Raw genomic sequence first — 16,470 nt, 5'->3', positions numbered from 1 at the left:
TGCCCAGAACTACACGGGAGGATCTTGTCAATGATCTCAAGGCAGCTGGGACCATAGTCACCAAGAAAACAATTGGTAACACACTACGCCGTGAAGGACTGAAATCCTGCAGCGCCCGCAAGGTCCCCCTGCTGAAGAAAGCACATATACAGGGCCGTCTGAAGTTTGCCAATGAACATCTGAATGATTCAGAGGAGAACTGGGTGAAAGTGTTGTGGTCAGATGAGACCAAAATCGAGCTCTTTGGCATCAACTCAACTCGCCGTGTTTGGAGGAGAAGGAATGCTGCCTATGACCCCAAGAACACCATCCCCACCGTCAAACATGGAGGTGGAAACATTATGCTTTGGGGGTGTTTTTCTGCTAAGGGGACAGGAGAACTTCACCGCATCAAAGGGACGATGGACGGGGTCATGTACCGTCAAATCTTGGGTGAGAACCTCCTTCCCTCAGCCAGGGCATTGAAAATGGGTCGTGGATGGGTATTCCAGCATGACAATGACCCAAAACACACGGCCAAGGCAACAAAGGAGTGGCTCAAGAAGAAGCACATTAAGGTCCTGGAGTGGCCTAGCCAGTCTCCAGACCTTAATCCCATAGAAAATCTGTGGAGGGGAGCTGAAGGTTCGAGTTGCCAAACGTCAGCCTCGAAACCTTAATGACTTGGAGAAGATCTGCAAAGAGGAGTGGAACAAAATCCCTCCTGAGATGTGTGCAAACCTGGTGGCCAACTACAAGAAACGTCTGACCTCTGTGATTGCCAACAAGGGTTTTGCCACCAAGTACTAAGTCAGGTTTTGCAGAGGGGTCAAATACTTATTTCCCTCATTAAAATGCAAATCAATTTATAACATTTTTGACATGCGTTTTTCTGGATTTTTTTTTTGTTATTCTGTCTCACTGTTCAAATAAACCTACCATTACAATTATAGACTGATCATGTCTTTGTCAGTGGGCAAACGTACAAAATCAGCAGGGGATCAAATACTTTTTCCACTCACTGTACACACGCTGTCTGTCTGCTCAGCATTTAGCCCCCACTCTCCAAACCAACACACAATCACACACCACTTTGGCCTATAGAGGGAGCTAGCATGTGTATGTGAGTGTCTGTTGAGGGGCAGCGCTGTTAAGACATACTGATCTTCTGATCTCTCCTCTCTACCCAGACCTCTACCTCTGTCATACCCAACCCTCATGTTCTTCACCACATGAGTCTCTCCCTGTCCCCCTCTCTTCCTCTCCCTGTCCACCCACCCCCTCTCTCCCTCTATCCCTCTCTCCCGCTCCCTCTCTCACTCTTTGGACTCCCACAGAATGGAAAACAGCTGGGTCTGGGACTGCCCAGAGCACATTATGCCCAGCTATTCAATGATCCCCCACCTCTCCTCCTCCCCTCCTCTCCTCCACCCTGTCCAGTGCTTCCCCTTGCTCCCTCTCCTCATTTAAGGTGTGGTTGTGCAGCTGAACAAAAGGAAAACAGCTTGTGTGAGAACATGGTTCTCACCACATATGGTAATCTCCCTCTGTCCCTCTCCATTTCTGTGAATTAATTTCCCAACCCAACTCCCTGCTGAACCTCTGCTGTTATGACTGCTCCTGCTTTTGACAAGTAGAAAAAAGGTTAAGATATAGTGCAGCCGAGCTCTCCAGCGAAGTATGTGTACCCCTAATTTGGGTAACGTGTTAAAGAAATTAATATGCCCCACCCTCACCCAGTTCACCTGCTGTGGAAGTTAGAGGGGTTGCAGACTGCAGGTGCCAAGTAACAGAGAGAACAATCGAACATTGGTTGGACATGAGAGACTTTTCTATTGAATGATGATTGATTAAACATAAAGCAGCATGTTGCTAAAATGGCTACTCCACTGGTCAGCCATGTAGGGGAGAGTGGGGTAAGTTGAGCCAGGAAACCATACACAAAATGAATCATGTGACCAAATATTTAGGAAGAGATGATCATTTTATGGAGTCTGTGAAGGAAGTGGGAAAAGTGGTAAGTTACGTGCAAAAAATGGATTTTCAAAAAGTAATATTGTGTTATAGGTTTTATGATGCTTGTAGATCAAAGTAGATCATTTTAAGATTGTTTTGTACATCAGTTGCAGTCTATGTAAGCTACAATATGAGGTCCTAAACCTAGCATGAAAGTAGCTGTGTGGGTAAATTGAGCCAATGGCCATGGGGTAAGTTAATCCAATGGCCACCATACCCCATACAAATGATGATTACATTTTGTCCGTTTTATGCATAATATGCATAGTATTTTTGCAATGTGTCATGCATATGAACTCAAGATGTGCATTTTCTCTTGTTACAGAGCAGACATCATCATGCCCCGTGTATACACTCTTAGAAAAAAGGGTTCCAAAAGGGTTATTCGGCTGTCCCCATAGGAGAACCCATTTTGGTTCCAGGTAGAACCCTTTTTGGAAAGGGTTGTACCTGGAACCAAAAAGGGTTCTTCAAAGGTGTCACGACTTCCGCCGAGGCGCCTCCCCTTCTTGTTCGGGCCGGCTTACTAGCCACTGCCGCTGCATTATTCATCATTCCATTTGTCTTGTCTTGTCAATTAGACACACCTGGTTCTTATCCCCTCATTAGTCTGTGTATAAGTGTTCCCTCTGCCCCCCTTGTCCTTGTGGGTGATTGTTTATTTGTGAGAGTAGTGTAGCTCGGTGGAGCTACTCGTACCTTGTATTGCCAGGGTAGATTTTCCCCTGTGCCTGTTTCGTTTGTCGCTATCCAGCGCTATTTGTGTATGACGGAATAAACTCTGATTTCGGTGATTACCCTCCTGTGCCTGACTCCTTCTATCACACAAATCACAGAATCACCCACCCGCTATGGAGTCAGCGGGAGAAGAGCACATGCCTGGAGTCGTGGCACGGGTCCAGGAGCATTCCACGATGCTCGCCAGCTTGGGGGAAGCGATGGATCGGGTTCTTCAGGTTGTCCAACGCCTGGAGAGGAGAGGACCCGATCTGTCGAGACCAGCTGGCCAACCGGATCCAGCCACCTACACCCCAGCACCCGGAGGGATCCATATATCCCGAACACGGGCGTTCCTCCTCCAACTGGAGCTTTACTTCTCCAGCATCAGGCTGGTGCCATCGGAGTGGGAGAAGGTGTCCGTCCTCATTTCCTGCCTCTCGGGGAAAGCCCTGGAGTGGGCCAATGCGGTTTGGAACGAAGGAGGAGCCGCATTGGAGGACTACGGGGAGTTCGCTCGCCTCTTTCGGGCGGTCTTCGATCACCCGCCAGAGGGTCAAGAGGCGGGAGAGCGGCTGGTCCAACTGAGGCAGGGGACGAGGACCGTGCAGGACTTCGCGTTGGAGTTTCGGACTCTGGCAGCGGGGTCCGGGTGGAACGAGCGGGCCCTGCTCAACCATTTCCGGTGCCATCTGTGGGAGGAAGACCGACGGGAGCTAGCCTGCCGGGACACCATGTTGTCATTCACGAAACTGGTGGACATGGCCACTGGAGGACGACAGCGACAGTGCCACTCTGGTGGCACAAAGGGACAGTACACCACACGTCGTAGTCAACGCTCTTTTGGGCCTGGAGGTGGCAGGCAGGGCACTATCGCATCACCCCAGGTATCGAACACCCACACTTGTTCAGAGCCCTCTGCTGCGCACTGTACCCTACCTATCCACTTTCCCGATCACATGGTAGTTCCCCAGTGTAAGGCGCTAGTCGATTCAGACGCAGCTGGGAACTTTACGGACAGGGCATTCTCACGCCGTCAAGGCACTTGATAGTCGACCATTAGGGTCCGGGTTTGTAAATGAAGTCACTGTACCAGTCACCATGATCACCCAGGAGACTCATTGTGAGCAGGTTACTTTTTCGATTATTGAGTCTCCTGCTTTCCCTGTGGTATTAGGTATCCCTTGGCTAGCATTCCACAACCCCACCTTCTCATGACCGCAGAGGGTTCTCACGGGGTGGTCGTGAGAGTGTCAGGGTAGGTGTCTAGGTGTTTCCGTTGGTGCAACCACGGTGAAAAGTCCAGACGTTACCTCCACCGTGCGCATTCCCCCCGAATACCTCGATTTGATAGACGCTGTACCTCCCAGGAGTCATGTATACCCCCTGTCGCAGGCTGAAACAGAGGCTATGGAAACATACGTCACCGAGTCCCTGGGCCAGGGGTATATACGTCCCTCCACTTCACCCGCCTCCTCGAGTTTCTTCTTTGTGAAGAAGAAAGACGGCGGTCTGCGCCCGTGCATTGATTATCGATCACTGAACAAGGAAATGATAAGATTTAGTTATCCTCTCCCCCTCATTCCTTCAGTGATTGAGTCAATGCATGGGGCGCGCTTCTTCACTAAACTAGATCTCAGGAGTGCATACAACCTGGTGCGTGTTCGGGAGGGGGATGAGTGGAAGACAGCATTCAGCACAACCACAGGGCATTATGAATACCTGGTGATGCCCTACTGTTTGATGAATGCTCCATCCGTCTTCCAGTCCTTTGTGAACGAGGTGTTTCGGGACATGCTTGGTCACGGTGTGGTGGTCTACATCGATGACATCCTGGTGTATTGTGCTACGCGCGCCGAGCATGTGTCCCTGGTTCGCAAAGTGCTGGCCCGACTGTTGGAAAATGACCTTTATGCCAAGGTAGAGAAGTGTATGTTTTTCCAGCAGTCCGTCTCCTTCCTCGGATACCGCATTACCACCTCAGGTGTGGAGATGGAGGGAGATCACATTTCTTTTTTTTTATATACTTTGTTTATTGAATTTTCAGTACCAGCATTTAGTAAATAATTGCACTTGAAAGTTATTTGGTATGAATATGGAACAACAATTTGAAGACAACGATACAGCAAAACATAGAGAAACAGACATGAAAGAAAAAATAGACATTAAATACATAAATAAGATAAAACACAAAAAAAAATAAAAAAAAAAAAAAAAAGGGAAAGTATCTGTTTTGATCCAGTTGTTATAGGTCAGCTAGCACAGTTATTACCATCCTTAACATCCGAGATGTCGTATATGCACATACCAGGCTTCTTACATCATCAATATATAAATATACATCACTCTGGAACTGCAGGGAAATGTATTCTTTTAACATAAGAAAAGAAGGGAGCCCACTTTGCATAGAATTTGTCTACAGACCCATTGAGTGTCTGTTTTATTTTCTCCAACTTTATGCAATTCAAAATAGATTTAATCCAAAGAGCATGAGAAGGGGCTGCAGAGGATTTCCATCTAAGTAAAATTAATCGTCTCGCTAACAACGTGACAAAGGCAATTACATCCTTATTCATTTTGGTCAATTGTATTGTGGGTAAGGAAACTCCAAATAATGCAATGAGAGGGTCTGGCTCGATCTGTGTGCCGCTTAATTCTGAGAGTGTGTTAAAGATGTCTTTCCAGAAACCAACAAGAGATGGGCAGCACCAAAACATGTGCACATGATTAGCAGGGGACTGGTTACATCGAACACAATTAGGGTTCACATCCTTGTAAATTTTTGATAGTCTTGCTTTGGTCCAGTGGGCCCTATGAATGAGTTTGCATTGGATGAGGCCGTGTCGAGCGCAAATAGAAGAGCTATGTACCCTTTTGAGTGCCCCTTCCCATAGTTCATCAGATATTTCCTCACCCAGTTCCTCCTCCCAAGAGGATTTGATATTGTTTAATGAGATGGCTTGTAGTGAGCAAATTTGACTATAGATTATTGACAATGTGCCTTTCTGGTTAGGAAGTGGGGTGAGAAATGTGTCGAACTGTGTTCCACCAGAAAGGTTGGGGAATCCTGGATCTATGCTGCGGACGTAACTCCGGACTTGTAGGAACCTAAAAAAATGATGTCTGGGGAGACCAAATTTAGCTGATAATTGTTGAAACGTACTAAATGTATTGTTAGTGTACAGATCTCTGAATCTTTTAATACCGAGATTAGACCATGTTGAGAAAGCACCATCAATCATAGATGGGGAAAAGCTGGGTTTGAGGCTACCGGAGCCAAGGAAGAGGTTGTTTGAAACCCAAAGTGGCGCCTAAATTGATTCCAGATCTTCAATGTTGTTTTGACACATGTATTATTGGTGAAGGAGGAGTAAGGGCCTGTAATAGAGGAGTGAGCGAGGGAAGACAGTGATGCCGGTGTTGACGAGGCAGCCTCCATCTCCAGCCAAGTTGGGGGTGGGAATATCACTCTGCTCTGCAACCAGTACTGAATGATCCTAAGGTTAGCGGCCCAATAATAGAATCTGAAATCTGGTAGAGCTAGACCGCCGTCTGGTTTGGGCCTCTGCAAGAGCTGTTTTCGCATCCTAGGAGGCTTTTTGTCCCATATAAAGGGTAGAATTAGGCCGTCGATCTTTTTGAAAAATGTATTGGGTAGAAATATTGGAAGGCACTGATAGAGGTATAAGAATTTAGGGAGAGTATTCATTTTAATAGAGTTAATTCTAGCAACTAAGGAGAGGTGTAGCAAAGACCACCGTTCCAAATCGTCCTTAGTACGGGTTAAGAGAGGAGCAAAGTTGGCTTGAAAAAGGTCTTCAAACCTAATTGTGACATGTACCCCGAGATAAATAAAACTACTGTGAGCTATTTTAAATGGCAAGTTATGTAAAGGGGATTTTTTTGCAGCCATGTTAAGTGGCATCAATTCACTTTTACTGAGATTTAGTTTATACCCTGATAAGTGACCGAAGGATGCGAAAGTGGCAAGGGCAGCAGGGACAGAGACAGAAAGATTGGATGTGTATATTAATAAATCATCTGCATATAAAGACAGTTTGTGTTCGTGCCCGTATCTGACTATGCCTTTGATGAGGGGGTTGGAGCGAAGTGCTATTGCAAGTGGCTCTATGGCGAGGGCAAACAGTAAGGGACTTAAAGGGCAACCCTGACGTGTCGATCTTTGCAAAGGGAAGCGATCTGATTGAGTGTTATTAGTCCTGACAGAGGCTTGGGGGGATGAGTACAGAAGTTTTATCCAGGTCATGAATTTGGAGCCAAAGCCACATTTATTTAGAGTGTAAAAAGGTATTTCCATTCCACCCGATCAAACGCTTTCTCCGCGTCCAGGGATATAATGGCTTCAGAGGTATTGTCGACAGAAGGATTGTATATAATATTAAATAATCTTCGGAGATTGAAGAATGAGTGTCTATTTTTTATAAATCCTGTTTGATCCGGAGAGATAATTGATGGGAGGACTGTTTCTAGCCGCGTTGCCAGAATTTTGGCTAGAATTTTATAGTCCACATTTAGCAGGCTAATTGGACGGTATGATGCACAGTCAAGAGGGTCTTTGTTTTTTTTAAGAATAACACAAATGGTTGCTTGAGTGAGAGTATGTGGGAGAGCACCATTTACAAATGCATCATTGTACATTTCAATTAGAATAGGGGCTATTTTGGTGATAAACTTTTTATAAAACTCTGTCGGGTAGCCATCAGGCCCTGGGCTTCTCCCAGATTGAAGGGATTTGACAGCGTTAGACAGTTCTTCAACAGTGATCGGCTGCTCTAATTTTTTAACCAAATCCCGGCCGACCGAAGGCACAGATAGTGAGTGGAAGAAATGATCCAATTCCAGTGTATCCGCTTTACTTTCAGAGGTATATAGAGACTGGTAAAATCTCTTGAACTCCTCATTGATCCCCCCAGGATCTAATGATATCCCAGATGATGTACGAATTTTTGTAATCTGAGCTGATGATGATTGTTGACGTAACTTGTGAGCTAATAATTTACTGGCTTTATCTCCTTGTTCATAGTAAGTGCTCCTAGACTTGACAAGCATTTCAGTAACCTGGTCTGTTAATAGTGTGTCAAATTCTGCTTGCAGAGTTAAACGTTCCTTATAAATATCCGGGGATGGTGAAACGGCATAAATGTCATCTAATTGGGCAATACAGCGTGTTAGCATAGATAACCTATTCCTTTTCAATTTGTTCTCATGTGCGGTGTAGGAGATAATTTCACCTCTGATATAAGCTTTCAAAGTTTCCCAGAGAGTAGACGCAGAGATGTTTGGGGTTCTATTTGTAATCATGAAAAAGTCGATTTGACTCAAAACAAAATTGACAAAGTGTTCATTACTGAGCAGTTGAGTTTTTAGTCGCCAAGGCGGTCGCTGATTGTCAACATTTTGAAAAGCTACTTCCATAGTAACAGGGGCGTGGTCAGATACAACAATTGGGTTATATGAACATGAAGATATGGAGTGGAGGAGCCGGTCATCAACAAGGAAGTAGTCTATGCGCGTAAAAGTGTGGTGAACCGATGAGAAAAAAGAGTATGCTTTCCCAGCTGGATTAACCATTCTCCAAGGATCTGAGACTGCGAATTCAGACATAAAGGTTCGAACAACTCTAGCTGAGGTTGATAAGGTGGTAGGTTTAGTGGAGGATCGATCCAATTGTGGGTCTAACCAACAGTTAAAGTCACCTCCTAAAATCAACATATGGGTGGACATATCTGGGAGTGTAGAGAAAACCGATTTGAAAAAATCACCATTGTCCCAATTAGGAGCATAGATATTAACAAGAAGAACCTTTGTATTGAGCAGCCTACCACTGACAATTATATATCTGCCATGGGGATCTGCGATCACCTTAGAACATGTAAAAGGTACCGATCTGTGAAGTAAAATAGCCACCCCCTCTCGCCTTACTCTGAAATGAGGAATGGAACACCTGACCCACCCATCTGCACCTAAGACTTGAGTGTTGTGATACCTTCAGATGAGTTTCTTGGAGAAAGATGATGTGAGCTTTCAAATGATGAAGATGGTGTAGCACTTTACTACGTTTAACTGGGTTATTTATGCCCCTGCAGTTCCAAGTAAGAAAATTAAAGCCATTCCCTCCAGCAGTATGGGCTACACTAGGCTGAGTCATATCTTAAGAGAGAGAGAGGATGTGTAAAGGACAAGGTACAATGTAAACTGAAGATCTTAGTTGAACCTGAAAGCGCAAATGTAAAAAACAAAGACAAACGAAAAGGCACAAAAAACATATACAAACTATATACAAATAGAGAGTGAACAAACCCTTCCCTCACACCCGCCCTTGCCGAAGCATCTCCCCAAATGAGATGCAAGCAAAACCCTAAATACGAAGAAAGTTTAGAGCTAAACATGATAACTCTTACTCTGTGCTACCTAAGATTAGTGACCATTTAACTAGAGTAAGCCAAACATGGATAGAATGGTCCCCAATAGAGTCTAAGGAAAACTATCGTCGATTAAGAGAGGTTTAACCTCGACGCAGATGGTAAATGATCAAACTGAAACAGCCATGCAGACCCCCAGATATTGGCATTAGAGGCGGCAAACCTGGGCTGGAAATAAAGAGATAAAAAGAGAATGACATTCATATGTCGATGAACCCAGCAAAGATGGCTTCGTTAGTCACCCATTCGGCCTGCTAACTAGCCTGCTAGGAAGACCAGCCAGCCAACCATTTGTTACACACCATGCGGTACAACAGCCGCTTTCACGTTCTTGTTGATGAAATCTGCCGCTATAGTCGGGTCCTCGAATCTGTGCATGGAGCCGTCCGGTAAAGTCAGTCTCAAAACCGCAGGGTAGATGAGGCCGAACTTCATGCCCGGGCAGGCGTGTAGTTGGCGTTTCACAGCTCCAAAGCTAGCCCGCCTCTTAGCCACAGCTGTTGTGTAGTCCGCAAATATCGAGATTCTTTTACCTTTATGTAGAAGAGGGGATGCTTCTCCCGATCTTCTCAGTATGTCGTTGCGGACGTGAAAGAAATGCACCCTGATGACAAATGGTCGTGGTGGTTCTCCATCCCTGGGTCGGCTACGCAGAGTGCGGTGAGCCCGGTCTAGCAATGGCTTCTCCTCTAGCCCGAGCAGCTCCTGAAGTAGCTGGGCCATGTACTCCGTGGGCCTTGGGCCCTCCACTCCCCTCCGGTATTCCCAGTAGACGAATGTTGTTCCTCCGCATTCTACTTTCCATATCTTCGCATCTATTATCGAGGAATGCCACCCTAGTTGTCAATGAGCCGACGTTAGCCTCTAGCTCGCTAATGCGAGTGCTGTGGTCTGTAGCACCTCGCTCCAAATCTGATAAAGTCACCCCATGTGCGTCGAGCTTATTCTGTATACTCTCGATAGATTTTTTAAGCTCGTCTTTGATCGTTGATATCTCTGACCTGAGATTGGTAGAGAGACAGTCAATTTTTCCCGAAAATGTCGGCTTTGAGGGTACCTATCACGGATTGCAGCATCTCCACAGTCAGTGTTTCCGTGGGGCCGGCATTGGCAGCGTTCGGTGGCGGGGGTGAGTCGGGAGAAGTTGCAGGCTTGTTGCGGCCTGCTCTTGCAGACTCTGTTTTTGGTCGGGTTGATGTCATTACGAATTTAAATTTATTAAACTTGAACTGAGTTGTTTATGGGTCTCTTCAGACGCCTGGGCAAACAGAAATGTATGCAGTTTTGCAAAGTTAAATATATAAATTTGGTCACTAACTCAGGAGCGATAGGGAGACGCGTGCTACATCCTTGGCTTCCAACAGCGCCCCCCTGGGAGATCACATTTCAGCCGTGCGTAATTGGCCAACTCCAACCCCGGTTAAGGAGGTGCAGCGCTTCCTTGGCTTTGCCAACTACTATCGGAGGTTTATCTGGGGCTTTGGCAAGGTCGCAGCTCCCATTACATCCCTGTTGAAGGGTGGGCTGTCCCGGCTCTGCTGGTCTGCTGAGGCTGACCTGGCCTTCAGGAGACTGCGGGGTCTGTTCACCTCAGCCCCGGTACTGGCCCACCCCGATCCATCACTACCGTTCGTAGTGGAGGTGGATGCGTCCGAGGTAGGGATAGGCGCTGTCCTATCCCAATGCTCGGGCACTCCACCCAAGCTCCGCCCCTGTGCCTTCTTCTCTAAGAAGCTCAGCCCGGCGGAGCAGAACTACGACGTTGGTGATCGGGAGCTGTGGCTGTTGTCCGAGCATTGACCGAATGGAGGCATTGGCACGAAGGGGCGAAACACCCTTTGCTCGTCTGGACAGACCACCGTAACCTGGAGTACATCCGGGCAGCGAGGAGGCTGAATCCTCGCCAGGCCAGGTGGGCCCTATTCTTTACCCGGTTTGATTTTACACTGTCATGCATTCCGGGTACGAAGAACGTGAAGGCAGACGCACTGTCCCGGCTGTATGACACAGAGGAGAGGCCCAGAGACAACATCCCCATACTCCCGGCCTCCTGCATTGTGGCGCCGGTAGTATGGGCGATGGACGCGGATATAGAGCAGGCATTACGCACAAATACATCTCCACCTCAGTGTCCAGCTGGGCTGCTGTACGTGCCTGCTCTTATCCGTGATCGTCTGATCTTCTGGGCACACACGTCATCCTCCTCTGGTCACCCAGGTGTCGGTCGTACAGTGCGCTGCCTGATCGGAAAGTACTGGTGGCCTACCTTGGCTAAGGACGTGAGGGTGTACGTCTCCTCCTGCTCGGTGTGCGCACAGAGTAAGGCACCTAGGCACCTTCCAGCGGGTAAGTTACAACCTTTACCAGTTCCACAACGACCATGGTCTCACCTTAGTGTTGATTTCTTGACTGATCTTCCCAAGGTAACACCACCATCCTGGTCGTCGTGGACCGCTTTTCCAAGTCCTGCCGCCTCCTTCCTCTGCCCGGTCTCCCCACGGCCCTGCAGATTGCGGAGGCCCTGTTTACTCACGTCTTCCGGCACTACGGGGTGCCAGAGGATATAGTGTCCGACCGAGGTCCCCAGTTCACGTCCAAGGTTTGGAAGGCATTCATGGAACGTCTGGGGGTCTCGGTCAGCCTGACCTCTGGGTTCCACCCCGAGTGAAATGGTCAGATGGAACGGGTAAATCAGGATGTGGGTAGGTTCCTGCGGTCCTACTGCCAGGACCGGCCGGGGGAGTGGTCGGTGTTCTTGCCATGGGCAGAATATGCCCAGAACTCTCTCTGCCACTCCTCTACTAACCTAACGCCATTCCAATGTGTTTTAGGTTACCAACCGGTTCTGGCACCGTGGCACCAGAGCCAGACCGAGGCTCTTGTGGTGGATGACTGGTTTCGGTGCGCGGAGGAGACGTGGGACGCTGCCCACGTTCACCTCCAGCGTGCCGTGCGTCGTCAGAAGGCCAACGCTGCCCCTCCGCCTGCACTGCCGGAAGCTGAGCCCGCGGTTTGTGGGGCCGTTCAATGTCCTGAGGAGAATCAACGAGGTCACTTCTAGGTTATTACTTCCCCCTGATAACCGTATTAACCCCTCGTTTCATGTGCCTCTCTTCAGGCAGGTGGTGGTTGGTCCGCTCCAGGAGTCTGCGGTGCGGGAGGTTCCTCCACCTCCTCTAGACATCGAGGGGGCCCCGGCGTACTCTGTCCATTCCATCCTGGATTCAAGGTGTCGGGTGGGGGGCCTTCAGTACCTTGTGGAGTGGGAGGGGTACGGTCCGGAGGAACGGTGCTGGGTCCCGGTGAGGGATATCCTCGACCCCTCCCTGTTGCGGGATTTCCACCGTCGCCATCCGGCTCGCCCTGCTCCGTGTCCTCCTGGCCGTCCCCGAGGCCGGGGTCGGCGCGGTGCTGGAGCTGCGCGTCAAGGGGGGGTACTGTCACGACTTCCGCCGAGGCTGCCTCCCCTCCTTGTTCGGGCAGTCTTCGGCGTTCGTTGTCACCGGCTTACTAGCCACTGCCGCTCCATTATTCATCATTCCATCTGTCTTGTCTTGTCAGTTACACACACCTGGTTCTTATCCCCTCATTAGTCCGTGTATAAGTGTTCCCTCTGCCCCCCTCGTCTTTCTGGGTGATTGTTTATTTGTGAGAGTACTGTAGCTCGGTGGAGCTACTCGTACCTTGTTATTGCCAGGGTAGATATTTCCCCTGTGCCTGTTTCGTTTGTCGCTATCCAGTGCTATTTGTGTACGACGGAATAAACTCTGATTTCGGTGATTACCCTCCTGTGCCTGACTCGTTCTATCACACTCATCACAAAAGGGTTCTCCTATGGGGACAGCCGAAGAACCCTTTTAGGTTCTAGAAAGCACTTTTTCTTTAGAGTGTACAAATGTAAAATAAGCAGGGGTCCAGCCCACCTTAAGGTTCTTGAGAGAGCAGCCAAGGAAGTGAGAGAAGGGAAGAAGTCCATTCGAGCAGCAGCAAGGGATGAAAAATAGACTGAATGACACTGAAGAGGTACATTGACAAATAAGAAAACAAACATGTACCTGTGTGAAAGAAAGGCATGACAGAGTAGCAGAGACACACAAGGTCTTATCTGATGACATGGAGTCTGAGCTTGCTAAACATATCAAGAATCTCGCTGACCAGTTTCATGGGCTTAGTAGCCTCAAATGCAGAGAACTTGCCTACAAATTGGCACATCGAAACAACATCCCTTTCCCAGACAACTGGTCAAGAAATTGAAGGGTAAGTGATATTGAACAGAGAGATCTATATCAGAATGTAGCCATACATTTAAGATATACATTAATTAATATTTGATCTACCAGCATGAATTAAACTTTGACCTAGCAGCACCATCACCCACTGACCAAAATAGGGGAGGGTTGTCCATTCCTTTTTTTGCTTAGGTGAGGGTTGTTTTTTTAAATATTGGGAACAGGGGATGGCAGTGGATTTTCTCAGTGGTTTACATTCACCCTTTACAGGTTTTACTATATCATTTCATCCATCCTAGACAAATTTCCTCATCTGCTTGCATGCGCCTCCCCTATTAAGGTGTTTTGGTACTTCCCTTATGCACTACGCTTTTCTGTACGCTTACTATACCCCAGGCCAATATAGTCTACCAGTCTAACTGTCTATCCTGCCATGCACTGTGTACAACACAGTAAGAACATCTGCTCTTTCCATGACATAGACTGACCAAGTTAATCCAGGTGAAAGTTATGATCCCTTATTGATGTCACCTGTTAAATTAACTTCAATCAGTGTAGATGTAGGGGAAGAGACAGGTTAAAGAACGATTTTTAAGCCCTGAGACATGGATTGTGTATGTGTGCCATTCAGAGGGTGAATGGGCAAGACAATATATTTAAGTGCCTTTGAACGGGGTATGGTAGTAGATGCCAGGCACACTGGTTTGAGTGTGTCAAGAACGGCAACGCTGCTGTTTTTTTTGCACTCAACAGTTTCCTGCGTGTATCAAGAATGGTCCACCACCCAAAAGACATCCAGCCGACTTGACACAACTGTGGGAAGCATTGGAGTCAACATGGGCCAGCATCCCTGTGGAACACTTTCGACACCTTGTAGAGTCCGTGCCCCGACGAATTGAGGCTGTTCTGAGGTTTAAAGGGAGCAACTCAATATTAGGAAGGTGTTCCTAATGTTTTGTACACTCAGTGTAAATCCACCATTCACAGTGACAATAGTGTTAGGTGGAGCGTTTGTCCAGATCTGCAATAGGCTAACTAGAAATCATACCACACAAATCATTCAAAGCTGTACCAATTTTCTATATAAATCCACAAGAACATAGAGGAATAGCTGGAGGCAGCGGTGAGGCCAGGTGCGTCATTGCGCATGAAAGAACAGAAAAGACATGAGACATGCAGCTCAAAAAACTCCCCTATTGATCTTGTTTAGGGACAATACAATTATCTAGACTAGCCTACAACACCACAATGCAATGAATAATTGCATTATTGTTTTCAAGTGAGTACAAAATTCTACTCGAGGCTGTAAACTGCAGTGAAAATGTCATTTGAATAACGGCACAAAAGCCCTGTGATTTGAATGTTTCATTCTATTCATTCCATTTGGATCAGTTGTGGGTCTACTCTGGACAGTTTATAAGGTCTAGAAAGGCACAGTAGCAGGCCAGTCTGGCTGTATTTTTACTTCTGATATTGATGCGCTGTTGTCACGCCCTGGCTCTAGGGACTCTTTTAAGTTGAGCCAGGGTGTGTAGAGTTTATGTTTTGTGCTCGTTGTGTCTAGTCTAGTTTTTGTATATCTATGTTGGCCAGAGTGGTTCTCAATCAGAGGCAACAAGTATCAGCTGTTGCTGGTTGTCTCTGATTGGGAACCATATTTAGTTAGGTGGTTTTCCCACAGTGTTTGTGGGATTTTGTTCCGTGTTGGTTTGTGTTTTGCACCTGTGGACGTCACGTATCGATTTGTTGTTTTGTTCGTGTATCATTTAATAAATAAGTATGTTCACCTTCCACGCTGCGCCTTGGTCCTCTATATCCGACGATCGTGACAGCTGTCTGTTGCAGATCATCATTCTCTCAAGTCGTCCTATAATAATGTGGTCACATATGCTCCCAGCAGGCCCAGTTATTCAGGAAAGCTTAACATGAGTTCTTCCTTCTCTCCGATCCAAGTGGCTATTCCTCGCGCACCTAGAACCTAACGCTGCAATATGTGTGGCATAAACACAACCAGTCACAATGTTTTAATCTGATTAGGCTACTTAAAAAGTCTCCTGTAGGCCATCTGCGCACATTCGTGGGATCTGTGGCATACATCCTTAGAAAAAAACTATCTAGAACCTTTAAGGGTTCTTCGGCTGTCCCCATAGGAGAACCCTTTGAAGAACCCTTTTGTGTTCCATGTAGAACCCTTTCTACAGAGGGTTCTACATGGAACCCAAAAGGGTTATACCTGGAACCATTAAGGGTTCTCCTATGGGGACAGCTGAAAAACCCTTTTTTCTAAGAGTGTAGTAGTGTCATAGTGGTGATCTCTAGCGAGGAACAGAGATATGGGATCAGGTATAGAAAGTACATAGAGACAGACAAGTTCAGAGGGACAAAGAGGAAACATGACACTTCTGCTAAAGGGGCCAGGGTAAGATCATGGGTGTGTTGTTGTTGGCAGTGTGTGTTTGTGTGTGTGTCTGTGTATGTGTATGTGTCTGTCTGTGTGTGTGTGTATGCCATTGCAATTTCCTGCCCTATGATTGACTCAAATGGTGGCACCTGCCTTGACAGAACCACCCATCCTGTTCCTCTCAGTTTGCTGTAAGCACACACATTCACACATACAATACAAACATGCCCAAAACACATACAGACAAATAAATGAAGAAGCACACCAATACGACCACAAGGCCTCTTGTCCCTCACACCTACCCACCCTTACCCACACAGAACTACACCCTCACAACCCACAACCCTCTACAACTTCATCAAAGACAAAAATATGTTCTGTAATAACAAAGCATGTATACACGTGTTCCACCCTCCATGGAGCTGCTAGTTGTAGTACACTCTGAGCAGCTCAGGATAATGAATAAGTAATGCATGGATGCTGGAAGCTGTGGGGAAGCACTTGGTAAACAGGGACTTTTACAATCAGAATGTGCACATCCAGCACAGCTGAGGCCTGACAAGTCCAGACGGAGCCCCCGTGGCCTGGGGGGGAGTGGGGCCGGGGGAAGACTGCCTGGCTGACTGGCTGGGTGGGTGGCTGGCTGGCTGGCTGGCTGGGTGGCTGACTGGCTGGCTAGGCTGGG

The sequence above is a fragment of the Coregonus clupeaformis genome, unplaced genomic scaffold, assembly GCF_020615455.1.
Source record: "Coregonus clupeaformis isolate EN_2021a unplaced genomic scaffold, ASM2061545v1 scaf2052, whole genome shotgun sequence".
NCBI classification, from domain to species: Eukaryota; Metazoa; Chordata; class Actinopteri; order Salmoniformes; family Salmonidae; genus Coregonus; species Coregonus clupeaformis.
Note: the sequence above shows the minus strand (reverse complement) of the source record.